General features: G+C 37.4%; 1 protein-coding gene and 1 long non-coding RNA gene across 4 annotated transcripts in view; both read right to left on the reverse strand.

The window, feature by feature from the left end:
• Window positions 1-17,685, reverse strand: part of LOC132102945 (carcinoembryonic antigen-related cell adhesion molecule 20-like) — a 132,783-nt gene that overhangs the window by 11,621 nt on the left and 103,477 nt on the right. The window lies entirely within an intron of this gene.
• LOC132103608 (uncharacterized) lies at window positions 777-2,724 on the reverse strand. The gene is made up of 2 exons (XR_009423412.1): window positions 2,314-2,724; window positions 777-1,234 (listed from the first exon to the last, which is right to left on the reverse strand). It is a non-coding gene; the product is annotated as an uncharacterized LOC132103608 (long non-coding RNA).

Genomic DNA, 17,685 nt, shown 5'->3' on the forward strand with positions numbered 1-17,685 from the left:
ATGATCATTCTCACTCCAAAAATGTCAAACCACTAACAATCGCATGTTCTCATTTGAGCCACTTTCAGAACGATTTTTTTTCCTTCTGTTGAATGAGCTCAGAAATTTAAATCATTGGAGGAGCTTGCGCATAAAACAGACAGATGATATCGTCCACTGGTGTGGATGCTAATATACAGTAGTTATCTTTACAGTTATTGTTCTTGGTGTGAACAGGCCTTTAGATGTGTATAAAGGATACATAGATTTTTCTCCATTAGATGGCAGTCAATAAAACTCATTTGGATGCTTGGAGAGAAATGCTGGAACAACCTGAAACCAAACAGTTAGGCCTATAATTTATGGAAATTACAGTCTCTCTTATTATATCAGATATGAGATTAAAATACGCATAATTAGTTGTATTGAATTAATAATATTTAACTATTCAAAACAAATATCTACAAAAAGTGACACACAATGTAGCCTACTACAACTGTGATACCTTACAGGTTACTGAGAAAAATGTAATCAACAATTTATTTATCTATTTATTTATTGCAGTGATGCAGTAATATTTCCTGTCTGCACTGTAGGTTATTTACTTATTTCACATAGCACAGGAAACCACATGTGTAGTGAGTATGGAGACTCAAGCACAAGTTTTTTTTTTTTTTTTTTTTTTTTTTTTTTTTTACTGATGTCATTTTGTCACCTAACAATCATCTTAACAATCAACAATCAAAAACTAGCGTTTTTAGTGAGCACACATTTATCTTAAAGTCCGCGTGAACCGGAATAGGGCTTGGGTGCCGCGTTGCATTCTGGGACGTGGCGGACCTGTTGATAGCCTCGCGAATGTAAACATACAGCAAGTCGAACAAGAAGAAGCAGAGTTGGGAGAAAGAGAAAAGATGGTAAAATCGCGAAAGGGTTGTGGGATTTAAAGGGATACACAAAATAGGGATGTCAGGGACCGGTATGTGCACAAAATCGGCACTATTAATGGTTTGGATCCATATGAAATTCCCAACAAAGAGTGGAGCACCGATGATTACTTGCTGCCGCACTTTTGCATTACAGATATCCTCGGCTACATTGTTTGTTTTATGAGCGCCTACACTTCAGAACAGTTCTGAAGCTACAAGTCATTGGAGTCTCATGTGCAGTTCACAAATGGATATGTTCAGGAGTTGCAGATCATAAAACCGGCAAACAGTATACGTTACAGTAATCTGGACAAAGGTAAGCTGCGCTACACCTTGCTGCTAGTTTGGTAAACGTTAGTGCTAACAGCCATTCACACATGTACTTTTAACAAAAGTGTAGTTAGAAGCTGTCAACCCTCCCGTTTTTATCCGGGGGTTCTCACGTATTTGAGCTCTTTTCCCGCTGTCTTCCCGTTTTAGTCCTAAACTCTGGAATAACCTACCTAACATTGTTCGGGAGGCAGACACACTCTTGCAGTTTAAATCTAGATTAAAGACCCATCTCTTCAACCTGGCATACACATAACATACTAATATGCTTTTAATATCCAAATCCGTTAAAGGATTTTTAGGCTGCATTAATTAGGTAAACCGGAACCGGAAACACTTCCCATAACACCCGATGTACTTGCTACATCATTAGAAGAATGGCATCTACGCTAATATTTGTCTGTTTCTCTCTTATTCCGAGGTCACCGTGGCCACCAGATCCAGTCTGTATCCAGATCAGAGGGTCACTGCAGTCACCCGGATACAGTACGTATCCAGACCAGATGGTGGATCAGCACCTAGAAAGGACCTATATTGCCCTGAAAGACAGCGGAGACAAGGACAACTAGAGCGCCAGATACAGATCCCCTGTAAAGACCTTGTCTTAGAGGACCACCAGGACAAGACCACAGGAAACACATGATTCTTCTGCACAATCTGACTTTGCTGCAGCCTGGAATTGAACTACTGGTTTGCATTATTGACACACTGTTTTCCTAATGAATGTTGTTCAGTTGCTTTGACGCAATGTATTTTGTTTAAAGCGCTATATAAATAAAGGTGACTTTGACTTTGACTTAGTATTTTCCTGTAAAATATCCCGTTAGCCCTTCGATCGGACCTGTCGGTCTCTGTACTGTTGTCCAGTTGCTACCCCTTGCCCTTCCAACGAAACATATGTTTTCAAAGCATCGTTTTGCTTACTTGAAAGCAATCTTAGCGTGATGTTATGCTTTTTAAGATAGCGTGGTTGTTTTGAGAGCAAGATTTCACGCCAATCTGCAACTAAAGTCACGTTAGACCTAGCTTCACAAATCGCTTAACGTTAGTTAATGCAGCAGTTTTGTAGTACGACTTTTTACTGTCAGCAGAGGGATAGCAACAAAAAGATGAATGTTGAAATTTCCCGTATTTTGGATGTGTAACCCGAGAAATTTCCCTTATTCTCAATGTTGACTTAAGCTATATAAATTAATATTCAGATGTTATGGTCTCCGACTCTCCGTGGTCGCGCCTACAAGCAGGAAAGCGGTGTAAAATTAATCCATTCTCATTTTATTTTCCCCATGGAGATTATGTGTTGCGCTATTACACCCCACAATACAGCAACGGTTTACCATGGTTGAAATAGATTTTTAATTAATTAAATTAAGACACACGGATGAGAGGGAGTATGTCTAAACACTGCGCAGTAGTCCGAGTAGCAGTAAAGGAGGCTATCAACGTGGCGGCCCCGCCAAGTAATGACGTCACAACGCCCAAGCCCTATAGATACAGACGGTTGGTCTGGGAACGCCCCCGGGAACGCCCCGTCACGTGATGTGAATTTAGCCCATGGGGGAAAACATTGCCTTGGCGCCAATTGAAATACATGGGACAATCATGCCGAAGAGTTGCTGTGTCGTTTTCTGTACCTCCAATAAACTAACAAATTATGAATTGAAGTTCTACATCCTTCCTAATAAACATACAGAACCGGAAAGGATGACAAAATGGCTACAAGCAATAAGTTGTGAGGATGATCAAGGGAAGTTGTGGAATCCCAAGACTAAGCATGTGTGTGTGTGCAGTCGGCATTCATCACAGGCAGGCTATATTAACATCGTGTTCATTATTAACGTTATCAAAACTGTGTAAGGTTGTTTCAGAAAGTGGAATGCATATATAATTAGCCTTATCGTTCTACCTGAAGCAAAACTATGTAATGTTAGCCTAGTGTCGAACATAAACCCACTTAAAAAAGCGTGTGGACACGTAACAACTTAGAGCAGAACGTCAAGGATTTTGGCTATTTTTGAATGAATACATCTACATTAGGGCTGTAAAATATATCAAATATCGATATGGACTTGTGTATATGAATATTAAAGTTAAAAGAGACTACAATTGTTCTACGTGTCTCTGGGAATGAGCGCTCAATATGAGCATTTTTGTCATTCAAATACACACGATGTTCGCAGTGTTTTCCCCCACGCCGACTCCGCCCTCGCCACGCCCCCAGCTATGACTAGATGCCGACTGTATCTATTCACAAACAACTTTTCTCCATTGTAGTGACATATTTCCGAGAGAAATAAAAAATTAAATGAGGAAAAATAGTGGGCGTGGCTTTATTTTCCAACTAGCACCTGATAGGAATGGAGGCAGATCTAAAAGCAAACAATCGGTTTTTGAAGCATTCGTGTGTGAAGTGCTTCGAGCACATCCGTGACCTCTCTGTTATCCCTCCTTCCTCGAAATTTTAAAATTCGAGCCATCTGGACCATAACGATAGCCTGGCTCCGCCCTCCTACGTACTTCCGCTCAATTTCATTTCCCTTCAGTACTCCGTCTGGGTTTGCAAAATATTCTTAGGTTTCCAGAACCAAATTTTTTGTAGGACCAATCAGCGAACAGAGGGAGTGGCTGAGAACGATGACGTTGATGTAGTGCGTCAGTTTGAGTTGGAGTAATGGCAGCGGAGATAAACGTGAGTAAAGCTATTTGGTCCGTTGTTGCAAAACTGCCGAATATACAGAAGTTAAAGCCGGAGCAAGAACAAAGTTTGCAAAGTTTTGTTGGTGGCCATGATGTTGTGGCCCTCCTTCCCACGGGGTTCGGGAAAAGTTTGATTTTCCAGCTCACTCCACTAGTGGTGAGTGAGTTAGCTAAGGCGAACGATAGGGATGCAAAGCCGATAGTTGTTGTCGTCTCCCCGCTTGTTGCACTAATGGAGGACCAAGTGAAGGAGGCAGAAAAGTTAGGAGTTAGTGCTGGGCAGCTCGGTGTGCACGATGACCGTGACATTTTGGACGGACGCTTTAGCCTGGTGTTCGGAAGCCCCGAGTCCTGGCTGCTAAACAACAAATGGCGTCAAATGCTAGCCTCGACAATATACCAGGACAACCTCGTTGGCATCGTTGTGGATGAGGTCCACGTTACATACAAATGGTAAGTTAACACTTAAATACGTTTAAACAACATAAGGGCTGTTTTTAGCATAATCGATAGCTTAGACAATGTTGTAATTTGAGAATATGATACAAGATTCATGAGAAATGTTACACTCTCTATTTCGTTTACCTCAGGGGCGAGGCTTATTACTAATGATTAGACCCAGCTTCGACAATTGACTGAATACACCACTGTCCTTTTTGTCAAATATACATTTAGAATGTTTAATTGTTCCTTGAACTCTTAAATTCAATGCACGACCACACGTTAGCGATTGGCTATGGCAGATCCTAAGTGACTCTGGGCAGATCCAATAGTTTAGAACTTTAACAGAGAACCCGCCTACAAGGAAGTAAATGTTTCTCAATGGAGCGAGGCCAGACTCTCTGTACAAATGAAATGTACGAGAGTCTGGTAGAACCAGGCTACCATAACGAGGGAATTTTAGGGAATGGGAAAACCAAAAATGCACCTCCTCGCCATCTCTCCTTTCACGCGCTGTCAATGCTCGCAAACACACAGGCAGCCTGTCTACTGTCAGTTGGAGGGGCGTGGTTACGGATTCTAAGCAGACACCCAAACCGTCAAACCTACGTCATCAGGGAAGGTCCTCCAATGCAGAGGGGAGGGGCATTTTCAGATTTTGATTAAAGATTACTAAGACAAATTTTTTTTGTGTGTGGATTGACTTGCATGGATGAATTGTTCACCACAAAACGATCAGTTTAGGCAAACAATATAAATGTGGTCAATTTTGATTTCAGTTGGACTTTAAAGGAATGCTTTTTTAAAGATCATTGTGTTTTGTTTCAAACAAAGTATTTTCGCTTTCAGAACAAAACAGCATCTCCACTCGCAGCAACAGGAAGAATCAAAGTTACGCCTTCTTCCTTTGCGTGAATATTGGGGCGGCGTTATGCAAATCTTCCCACTTCGTGGGAAATACTGATGAGCTCGGGAGGCAGTAAAAAATGCGGTGCATGGACAATTATGTCAGACACTTCTCCTCTCTTTGCTGAACATCCTAAGACTATGGTTTATAAACTCTTTACAGCACACAGTTGAGGTTCGCTGATCAGAGGGCTGGATTGGCGCTTTATTTGCGGAACAGTGCGGTTTATTTCTATGTGTGTAGGCTATCTACATGTGTCCCAGAATTGGCTCTGTTCACAGTAAATTCTGCTCCACATGAACAATTATCATTTACAGGCGCGGACTACCTCAAACTCCATCTTTACATATTGCTGTGAGTTGTTTGGGAACAATGTGCACCATTCTATCATACTGATAAGGTACATAATGTATAAACCTGCGCCAACACAGGAGAAACCATTATCTTTCTAAATATCCTAACATTAACTGTTCATCCTGATTTCAAAATAAAAGTTAAACCCTCGCTCTGAGTTTGGAAGTTTAGAAGTCAACATATTCTTGTTCAAGAAATGACAGTGGAGGTAGTATTTCTATCATAAAGAAGTACCAAAAATTTAAGATTAAGGGGACATTTTAATTGTTTTGTCAATATTAAAGGAGGATTAGATCACACTGTAAAGTGTAAAAACAGTCATCAGGCCGTTGGCGCCCTCTGCTGAAATGTGATATAATTCACAATGTGCATAAATTAAGATTAAATGGTTTTATTACGTATTTTAACGGTTTGTTCAGTAAAACCATATAATAATTTGCTTTTGATATTTTATTTGAACTATTTAGCTTCATTGCTATTATATGTATTTTAGTCGTTTATTTTTATTACCACACAAGCACACATACATGTATGCACACACTCATCTGTGTCAAAAAGAATAATAATCACTTCTTATGATATGAAGTGAATAAGCCTCCACAGCCTTGCTGGTGTTTTTTGTTTGTTTGTTTTTTTTACCCCGTTTCCGAATGTGTGTGTTTTTTTTTTTTTTTTTACTATTTACAAAATTATTCTTTATTATTATATATTAATAAGTATTTATCATATTATATAGAATACACAGCAGGCTTCTGGAGGGGATGTAGAGTGGGAGAAGGTAGGAGGCTGCAGAGAGCCTGTACACAAGCATCAATGTCTTAAACTTGATGTGTGCTGTGTGGAAGTAAACAGAGGTGTGATGTCAGACCAGTCGTGCTGCTGCATGTGTGACCTTTATTTAGGGTGACCATATTTTAGTTTTCAAAAAAGTGGACAATGGGTGCAGGCTGGCAGGGCAGGGGACTGGGGTGTGGTTGGTTGGTGGTTAAAGTAGTGCCCAAAGTAGCGCCCAAAGTGACCATGTGACGCAATGACCATATTCCAAATATAGAAATCTCAAAATATGTAATTTCCATACCTAAAATACATATTTTAAAGTCACTGTTATGCATATTGAACATAAACACAGCTAAAAAGCTTCCTACCAGTGGTCCTCCTTTACAAAACTTAACATCTAGCATAGTTTTATCATAGGTATCATGCAAAATCAAGCCATTGCAACATAAAAGTAGCCCAAAAAAAAAAAAAAAAAAAAAAAAAAAAAATATATATATATATATATATATATATATATATATATATATATATATATGTGCAGACTTGATAACCCTACATCCAACATGAGCTGCAGGAGTCAGATTTGGCTGATCATGGGTTGAGAGGAGAGGTGACTGACAGACCATGCTGGAAGATTTGCTGCTCAACAAATCCTGAGCTCATTAAAAAATATCTGTTCATCCTTTACTCAGAGTGCATGTGATCGCAAAATTGAAAGGGAAAGTTAACAACGAGAGACCATTCAAAAGAGATTTATATACTCTGCAAAAATTATATGCAGTATTAGACTCTTTGCAGGACTGGACACAAAAATCGGGATTAAAAAAACAGTCCCTTGCAGGGCTCTAAAACAAAAATGCACACGTTGAATGGCGACTGTGGAAAGCAAAAGCCAAATCCCAGACATTTTGGGAGATTTAGAAATCCCATCCAGACGCAAAGTTCAAAATGAAGACATGTCCATGCAGGAAAAAGAGGATGTACAGTATGGTTACCCTTTATTTATTTAGAAATTTATACAATACAGTTTGTTTCAAAGCAGCTTTACAGGGATAAGCTCTAAAAAACAATAGTGCCATTGTTTAGCTGATGTCAGCTCAGTGTTGGTTCAGTTCCATTCAATTAATGTGTAAGGATTGTCAATTATGAAATGAGTTCTTCTCAGCTGTAAAACAGCCCTGTAGAAATCAGTGATGTCATCATCCAGCTCAATTCAGTTCTCCTTCAATAGTGTCAGTACAGTCAATTTAATTATACTAACTGCTGAATATTAAGTGTCCTCTGCTAAGCAGGTGACATTGGCAAGGAACCCAAACTCCATCAGTGACAAAAATAAATATTTGCCTTTTGCCAGAAGAACAAACATGATGTGGTTTAATTCCAGGCTGCAAGTCAGATTCATTCAGTTCCTTCTTGAATATCAGGACTGTTCCAGCATTTGGTGGGCAGAGTTGAAGCTGCCCATAGGATCTGTACAGAATCTGGTTCTCATGGTCTCGTGTCAATGAATATTTAATTCTAATATGGTCAAATTAAGAATATGATTGATTAGAGATCACCTATGTGGATGTATTCTGAGAAATTAGCTATTGAAAAAAAAATGAAATTTTAACTCCCTTCGCTGAATGAAATGACTTGAAATCTTTTGTCAAAATCTTTTGTGAAGAAAGTTAAACTAGTTTCAATAAATAATGAAAAATGGTTAACAATTCTGCTCTCTAATTTAAAATCTAATTTCTCTATTAGGCCTAATTTGTTTTTCAAATAGATAAGAAAATGACAGGCCACCTACTGTTGAGCTCGAGTCAGGATGTGAATACTGCAGTAGTAGTAGTTTGTCCTCTTGTGTCACACGGATGAACTGCAGAAAAGAACAATCAATTAGTTTATGAATTTATTCTGTGTTCGCCTTTCTCCATATTACACTCATTAAGGCTATTATTAAATTGTGTGTAATATGACTGTTAGAATTATTTTAACCTTAATACTGCATTGAATATTTGACAGTATGAATAAAAATAAATCGGTTACTCCACTCATACATGATTTGACATTGTTGATCATTTTTGGTGTAGGCTATACATTTTCATTCGGTGGTCAGCTGGGGTGCGAACCATATTGTCAAGGAAAGAGAGTTTAAAGACCAGGATCTATTGATTTGTAATCTGCCTGTATCAAAGAAGACCGGGGGGGACCAGAGACCAGAGATTCTGTGGGTACATTAAGTGAAATGCCAAGTATTGGGGTTCAACAGGTGCATCTAAAAAAATTTGAATATCATGAAAAAGGTCTTTATTTTTTGTCATTTAATAAAAATAAAAAAAAACACCAAAAAACTTTCTTATATTCTAGATTCATTGCACTCAAACTGAAATATTTCAAGAGTTTTTTTTATTCTGATGGTTATGACTTACAGCTTAGAAAAATGAAAAAAATACAGTATCTCAAATTTGAATATTCTATTTTGAGCTTGATTACTTTGTTTAATTTAGAGCATAAATATTGGGTACCTCTTGGGCTAATTTAGAACATGCAACCACAATTATGGAAAAGACTACTGACTTGACAGTTGTCCAGAAGACAATCATCAACAACCTTCACAAGGAAGGTAAGCCACAGAAGGTCATTGCTGAAAGGTCTGGCTGTTCACAGAGTGCTATATCAAAATATAATCATAGAAAGTTGACTGTAAGAAAAAAGTGTGGTAGGAAAAGGTGCACAAGCAACAGGGATGACCACAGCCTTGGGAAGATTTCAAGAACTTGGGAGAGCTTCACAAGGAGTGGACTGAAGCCGGAGGTCAGCACATCAAGAGTCATCACACTCAGACATCTTTAGGAAAAGGGCTACAGCTGTCACATTCCTAGAACCAAACCACTTCTGAACCAGAAAATAACATCAGAAGCATTTCACCTGGGGTAAGGAGAAAAAGAACTGGACTGTTGCTTAGTGGTCCACAGTCTTTTCAGATGAAAGTAAATTTAGCATTTTATTTGGAAATCAAGGTCTGGAGTCTGAAGACTGGAGAGGCACAAAATCCAAAGTCCAGTGTAAAGTTTCCGAAGTCAGTGATGATTTGGGTGCTGGTGTTGGTTCATGGTTGCCGTGATTTTGCCAAGTATGACATGTTCCTGGATCAACATCTTTTGTTGATCCTGGATTAACATTATTATTAAAAATATAGATTTAACCCAATCCCTACCCCTAAACCTAACCCTACCCATAATTTATTCCTAAAATCAGTGGGAAATTATAGCTGATTAACAAGAGTGTAGAAGCTCCTTATCCTGATTTTAAGCCTAAAACAGATATTTCCTGAAAAGTTATATCTGAATTCTGATTGGTTGATTGGAATGTTGTTCCAGGATCAACAAGGATGTTGATCCAGGAACATGTACTTGGTGAAATCACGCTCATCTACCAGGAGATTTTGGAGCACTTTATGCTTCCATCTGCTGACAAGCTTTATGGAGATGCTGATTTCATTTTGCAGCAGGGCTTTAGCACCTGTCCACAGAGCCAAAACCACTTCCAAGTGGTTTGCTGACAATGGCCAGCCAACTCAACTTGACCAGAACATCACAGAGAATCGATGAGGTATTGTGAAGAGGAAGATAAGTAACATCTGACAAACAAGACAGACGAGCTGAAGGCCGCTATCAAAGCAATCTGGGCTTCAATAACTCCTAATTTTTGATTGATCTTTGAGAAAACATTTTTATTTTTTGAAATACTGAATTTTTTAATTTCCTGTAAATCGTAACCATCAGAATTAAAACAAAAAACTTTTGAAATATTTCAGTTTGTGTGTAATGAATCTAGAATATAAGAAAGTTTGCTTTATAATTGAAATTACAAAAAATAAAGACCTTTTTCATGATATTCTATTTTTTTTAGATGCACCTGTATAACTAACAACGTTACTACATTAGCTACAACTTTCAGTGTAGGATGCCCAGACATCCCTGTTTTCCGGGGGCATGTTTTCACCTGTTTTTGGTGTCCTGTCAATGGAAACGTCTCTATTTTACAACATGTTCAAATGCACCAAACAGCATGTTGGAGAAAAAAAAAGACCAGGTGGTTATCAGAGCATTCTATTTTCACCAATAGAGGGGGCTGTAAGCTAAAACTGAAATCTTATCCTTTTGTATCACCAGCTGAGTAAGTTTTTGACCACTGAACTATGTCCCAGATGGTTTACATTTAAGATATCTAGTCATCTTCTTCAATCAGTAGTGACAGCACTTCCACAATAACGAAGCATTTACAAGTAAGTTATAGCCTACCCAACAAAATGAAATATCACTTGTTAAATTGTACTCAGCGGCTTCAGAATTAAATCGCTTCATTCAGATGGTTCATGTAAATGAACAGATACAAATTTTAGAGTGGGCCGACAGTTTAGTATTTTCTTTATAACAAAATATATGACACAGTGTTTCTTTAAATCATGAGTAGGCCTAATTTGTAGCTTTAAGCAATGATAATGGATTTGCATGGTTCGTTTATGTGTAAACTGTGTCGGTGTGTTTCTACAAACAATGAAGTTAAACATTTTTTTAGCCTACATGACACCCATGTCTGGTTCTTGCCAAAAAAAAACGGGTTTATGATGTTAATACATTTGGCTGCTTTTAGCCTTACCTTGGATTTGGTTCACCCTCCGCCTATACTGAACTACCTGTGCATTAAACGGTTTTAATGCATACCTGCCAGCCAATCAGAATCGAGTATTCTGACAGACCATGGTATATTGAAAAAAAAATAAAGAATAACTGTGCATTAATTAACAATCTGTTTATGTTTCTGACTCACTTTTCTTACTGCACTCACAGTACAAACTTTTCTTGGCTTATTTAATCTCTACTTTTTTCCTCCTGTTAGTTTCCTCTTCTGGACAGTCTTGAGTATAGGTCTATATGAAGGCCAAAGTGTGAATCTGACATGAAGACATCAGGACCCAATTACCTATGCCTCTCTTTCTCAGTCCCCAGCAAAATTCAAAGAGATTTTACAATATCTGAGGATCCTCTGCTTTTCATTTTTATAATCATATTCATGTACAGTTGCCTGAACAAATCCTCTCACACCAGAACTGACTATAACATGAACTTGAGTAACCAGAACTTGACTAACATTATATAATTTGTTTATTGTATATTTGAAGATAAATGTACAAATTTTTACATTTTAGTTATTTCCTATAACATAGTACTAAAACAAAGCATAAAATATTTTTACTCCATTTGTCTATTGTAATCGAGGCACAGTGATTATATCTATACATTTTAATCGCTTAAAGTGACTTCTTATATTATGCAGATTTTTTTATTTATTTACTCGTGTTAACCTCCTCATCTTCTGAATGTTCTTTTGCATCTTTTTTGCTCTTGAGCCATTTAGCCTGAAAGAACATACACAAATGTAAATACCGAGATGTGCATAGCCAGATGACCAGTTAATAATATTATTACCAGATAATTCAGGATAATAATAATAATACCGTATTGCTCTTGGTTTTCTCCACTAGATGGCAGCCAGTAAAACGTATTTCATCGCTGAGGTTATAGAAACTTTTTTTCTTTTTTTTTTCTTTTTTTTGGGTGGTTATAGAAACTACAGCCTCACTTTTTTCAGATATGAGATTAAAACACAATTCAGTAAAGTTATATTTAATTAATATTATTGCAACTATTCAAAACAAGTATCAGCGAAAGGCACCACACAATGGCCTTAAATGTCAATGGTGAATCAAAAGTTTGTCATTAAAATAGGTGATAGTAATCAATGCAGAAGCTTTCTAAATAGAGAATGTACACTTCTTTCCAACGTAAATTCTCTCAGTCTATTTTTTTCCGCTTTATTCATCATCATGTTGTTCCAATACCACAGGACTTTTTTTCTTCTACAGGAAAAATAAATAAATAAATAAATCTATATATTATTATTATTATTCAGTGAAATATTCCTTAAAAATGTAAAACATTAGTGGGAGACCACAGAAAACTGGGTTTGACTATATCAAAGGTATAAAAAAAGATTTGTGTTTGATATCTCGCCTTATGTAATTCTCTGTTAACTTCTTTAGGTTTTCTTTATCTCATCTTTATCTATACTCTTGAAATGTTACTGAGATGATAGCAAGCTTTTGTTAACATGTTTAAAATCAACACATCTGAGTAATTCTGTCCTTCATTTCAGGGTGCTCAATTAAGATGTACCCTGCTGGATAGCCTTGCCTGGATGAGTTTGAGTAGTTGTTCTTCAGAAAGACAAAAATAATAATTAAGTTCAATATGCAAAGTATTTGTAGAAAGTTCAAGAGTTAACATGCTGTGCTTTGAGAGGAGAAAAAAGTTATATTTCCTGCCTGCAGGTTTTTTTTTTCTTTCTTTTTTTTCACACAGCACAGGAAACCACAGGTGTAGCAAGTATAGAGACTCAACTATATAGAGAGCAAGTATAGAGACACAACTCAACTCAACGTATTTTTTTTACCCATGTAATTTAGTCACTGTAAGAGTCTTTCAGGGCAAAATACACACTTTTTAAACAAAGGGTTTAAAGTACCGGTCAGAATGTGGAGGAATGGTTGGCAGTGTGGTCTTACTCAATGCCACAGTTCCTCCATACCTCCTCTCCACGTGAGAAGTGGTAATGTGGTGGCATCTTTTTCTCATTGTGTAGATATAGGAAGCAATGGGTTATTCAATCAACATGGCAGTGTTGTTGCAGTTGTTTCTAAGATTGTTTTTAAAGTTTGTCTGAAATTGCTTTTCTTGACAACAGTCAAAAGCATTCAGCTGTGATTCAAATGAATGGAATAAAATGCTTAACAACTAGTCTCATCTTCCACAGAAAACAAATAAACAGCAGTTTTTCCTTAGCCTCAGCAATACCCTCACTTTCCACTTCCCTAATTTGAGAAAAAGAAAGAAAGAAATGACTTTATGGTTTCAGTGGCCCTGCTGTAACACTGAACCTGTTACGTGTACCCACTACTAAAAAAACTAGCAAAAATATGTCATTTTTATTCCAAGATAGGCCTAATATCATAAAAATACTGATACACAAAAGAAGCAATTACATGAGAGTCTCGTTATGACAGTAGTGCAGTGTCATGAAAGCTTAATGTCTTAGTCTCAGTTCCTCAAATAAAAAAACCATGGCAACAACACCTGCACTCAGTATTATTTTGTTTTACATATTCACATTTGTTTGAACAACCCATATGGACATGAAATACTGTAGACACTTTAGAACAAGCAAGATGCAGAAAAACAGACCTGTGCTGCTAAGATTATATACACTGGAAGTAAATAAATATATGAATCAATATTTTTGTAGTTTTCCAGTAACAATATCCTTATTATCTTTAAAGGGTTACTTCACCCCAGAATTAAAATTTTGTGATTAATCACTTAACCCCATGTCTTTCCAAACCCGTAAAAGCTTTGTTCATCTCCGGAACTCAGTTTAAGATATTTTGGATGAAAACCAGGAAGCTTGAGACTGTCCCATAGACTGCCAAGTAAATTACACTGTCGAGGTCAAGAAAATTATGAAAGATATCATCAGAAAAGTCCATCTGCCATCAGTGGTTCAACTGTAACGTTATCAAGCGATGGGAACACTTTCTGTACACAAAGAAAACAAAAATAATGACTTTATTCAACAATTTGTCTCCTTTTTGTCTCATCGCATCACTGTAGTGCCATTTTGGACAATATGAGCTGAACTCCGGCAGCGTATGTGTATTTAAGTGTATAATTATGTGTATTTATGATTTGATTTAAAGAAAACAGTGCATCCTTGTGACTTGGCTAACACAGAAGAACATAAGCTGTGGACTGAACAATGAACTGGATTTACAATCCTGATGAGAACATTTGGTCCCCATAATGTAGGGAATACCAGGCACACACATACACACACACACACACACACACACACACACACACACACACATTTTACGCTTAATACAGGAGTAGTATCTCTGCAGACACCATAGGTTTAAGTGCCTTGGACACTGGAACATTAGGGGGAAGTCGTGGCTTAATGGTTAGAGAGTCTGACTCGCAATCGAAGGGTTGTGAGTTTGAGTCCAGGTTCCGACAGGAATTGTAGTTGGGGGGAATGCATGTACAGTGCTCTCTCCACCTTCAATACCACGACTGAGGTGCCCTTGAGCAAGGCACCGAACCCCCTGGTGCTGCAGCATAAATGGCTGCCCACTGCTCTGGGTGTGTGTGTGTGTGTGTTCACCGCTCTGTGTGTGTGCACTTCGGATGGGTTAAAAGCAGAGCATGAATTCTGATGGGTCACTCACTTTTTTAATAATCCGAAAGGTCATGATTCATCATCTCTGAGGTTTGAACCAGTTTACTAGCATCTGATTTTCAACCACCTTGCTAAGGTTTTTTTTTTTTTGTATTCAATTAATGTGCACATTACCTAATTTGTAATGTTTTAATTTTATTTAATTTTATTTGAATGCAGTGCAAATATTAATGTATAGTACAAAATCTATCCTGAGTATTTGAATTAATAAATAATAAAGAAAGAAATAAAAAAAATTCAGAGAAGCTTTAGCTACTGAATTAGGTCAGACTTCCTCTGCCTGCAGGTTATTTTACTCAAATATTGCTACTGCAAGAGTTTGCATAAGTTCCAATGATCACTCAGAGGTTTGATAGTGCTGGCGAACTCCATGTGAATCCTGTTATGACAGTCAAGAATAGCTACATGTTTGCCATTTAATTTGGTTCATTGGCTTGATGATGCAATTGGCCAAAAATCAGTACAATGACAATGTTGTTTAAAGGCTACAAGTAATAGAAGGCAGTTATCTGCATACACGAGGCCTTACACATGTCTCTGCATGCCTGAGCATGTTTCTACCAGCATTTTAAAGAGACAGTTTATAAATTAAAAATATTTGTATAATTTATTTATCCTTATGCCATTCCAACCATGTAAGACTTTCTTTCTTTTTTTGGAACATAAAAACATATATATGTTTACATCCATTAAATTAGAAGTCAATGGTAACCAAATTCATTCTTCAAAATACAAACCCGATTCCAAAAAAGTTGGGACACTGTACAAATTGTGAGTAAAAAAGGAATGGAGTAATTTACAAATCTCATAACCTTATATTGTATTCACAATAGAATATAGATAACATATCAAATGTTGAAAGTAAGACATTTTGAAATGTCATGCCAAATATTGGCTCATTTTGGATTTCGTGAGAGCTACACATTCCAAAAAAGTTGGGACAGGTAGCAATAAGATGCCGGAAAAGTTAACTGTACATATAAGGAACAACTGGAGGACCAATTTGCAACTTATTAGGTCAAATGGCAACATGATTGGGTATAAAAAGAGCCTCTCAGAAGTCAAAATGGGCAGAGGATCACCAATTCCCCCAATGCTGCAGCGAAAAATAGTGGAGCAATATCAGAAAGCAGTTTCTCAGAGAAAAATTGCAAAGAGTTTGAAGTTATCATCATCTACATTGCATAATATCTTCCAAAGGTTCAGAGAATCTGGAACAATCTCTGTGGGTAAGTGTCAAGGCCGGACAACCATACTGATGCCTGTGATCTTCGGGCCCTTAGACGGCACTTCATCACATACAGGAATGCTACTGTAATGGAAATCACAACATGGGCTCAGAAATACTCCCAGAAAACATTATCGGTGAACACAATCCACCGTACCATTCACCGTTGCCGGCTAAAAGTCTATAGGTCAAAAAAGAGGCCATATCTAGTAAACATGATCCAGAAGCGCAGGCGTTTTCTCTGGGCCACGGCTCTTTTAAAATGGAACATGGCAAAGTGGAAAACTGTTCTGTAGTGAGACGAATCAAAATTTGAAGTTCTTTTTGGAAAACTGGGACACCATGTCATCCGGACTAAAGATGACAAGGACAACCCAAGTTGTTATCAGCGCTCAGTTCAGAAGCCTGCATCTCTGATGGCATGGGGTTGCATGAGTGTATGTGGCTTGGACAGCTTACACAAAGGACCATCAATGCTGAAAGGTATATCCAAATTCTAGAACAACATATGCTCCCATCCAGACGTCGTCTCTTTCGGGGAAGACCTTGCATTTTCCAACATGACAATGCCAGACCACATACTGCATCAAATACAACATCATGGCTGCATAGAAGAAGGATCCGGGTACTGAAGTGGCCAGCCTGCAGTCCAGATCTTTCACCCATAGAAAACATTTGGCGCATCATAAAGAGGAAGATGCGACAAAGAAGAACGAAGCAGCTGAGCAACTAGAAGCCTGTATTAGACAAGAATGGGACAACATTCCTATTTCTAAACTTGAGCAACTTGTCTCCTCAGTCCCCAGATGTTTGCAGACAGTGGTAAACATGGCCTTGTCCCAACTTTTTGTTGATGCCATGAAATTTCTACAGGAAAGTGTTACTGTAGATCAATTGGTAGAGCATTGCGCTACCAAGCGCAAGGTTGGGGGTTCGTATCCCCGGGAACACATGATAGGTAAAAATTGATAGCCTGAATGCACTGTAAGTCGCTTTGGATAAAAGCGTCTGCTAAATGCATAAATTAAATTTTTAAATTTTTCATTTTTAATTTTAATTTTTTTATTTTTTATTTTTTATTTTTTAATTTAATTTAATTTAATTTAATTTAATTTAATTTAATTTAATTTAATTTAATTATAAATTTAAAATCAACTTATTTTTCCCTTAAAATGATAAATTTTCCCAGTTTAAACATTTAATGTCATCCATGTTGCATTCTGAATAAAATATTGAGAATTGAAACTTCCACATCATTGGATTCTGTTTTTATTCACAATCTGTACAGTGTCCCGATTTTTGGATCGGGTTTGTATCTTATTTTGTGTTCCACAAAACAAATAATAATAATAATAATATACGTAGAGAGAGAGAGAGAGAGAGAGAGAGAGACATAAGAGTGGGCAAATTATGTCAAAATTGTCATTTTGGATGAACTATTCCTGTTAAAGCCCTTAAAGTCCTCAAAGGGGAACAACACATACTTCAGTTGAGTTCCTGAAGCTGATGAGCTGATGACCTAAATCAGTGTTTGATTAAGGAGACATGCACAATTTGAATCCAGGAAAGTGGTTGGAAATCACTGCACAATAATCTTTGTATTTGACTAGTCCAGTGGTGTTCTTAAAAATTGTAAATTGCAAATACAGAACTACATTTTGGCAACAGATTCTCAGCATCTTTCAAGTTTTTTTTCTAGA

Source organism: Carassius carassius, chromosome 24 (assembly GCF_963082965.1).
Source record: "Carassius carassius chromosome 24, fCarCar2.1, whole genome shotgun sequence".
NCBI classification, from domain to species: domain Eukaryota; kingdom Metazoa; phylum Chordata; class Actinopteri; order Cypriniformes; family Cyprinidae; genus Carassius; species Carassius carassius.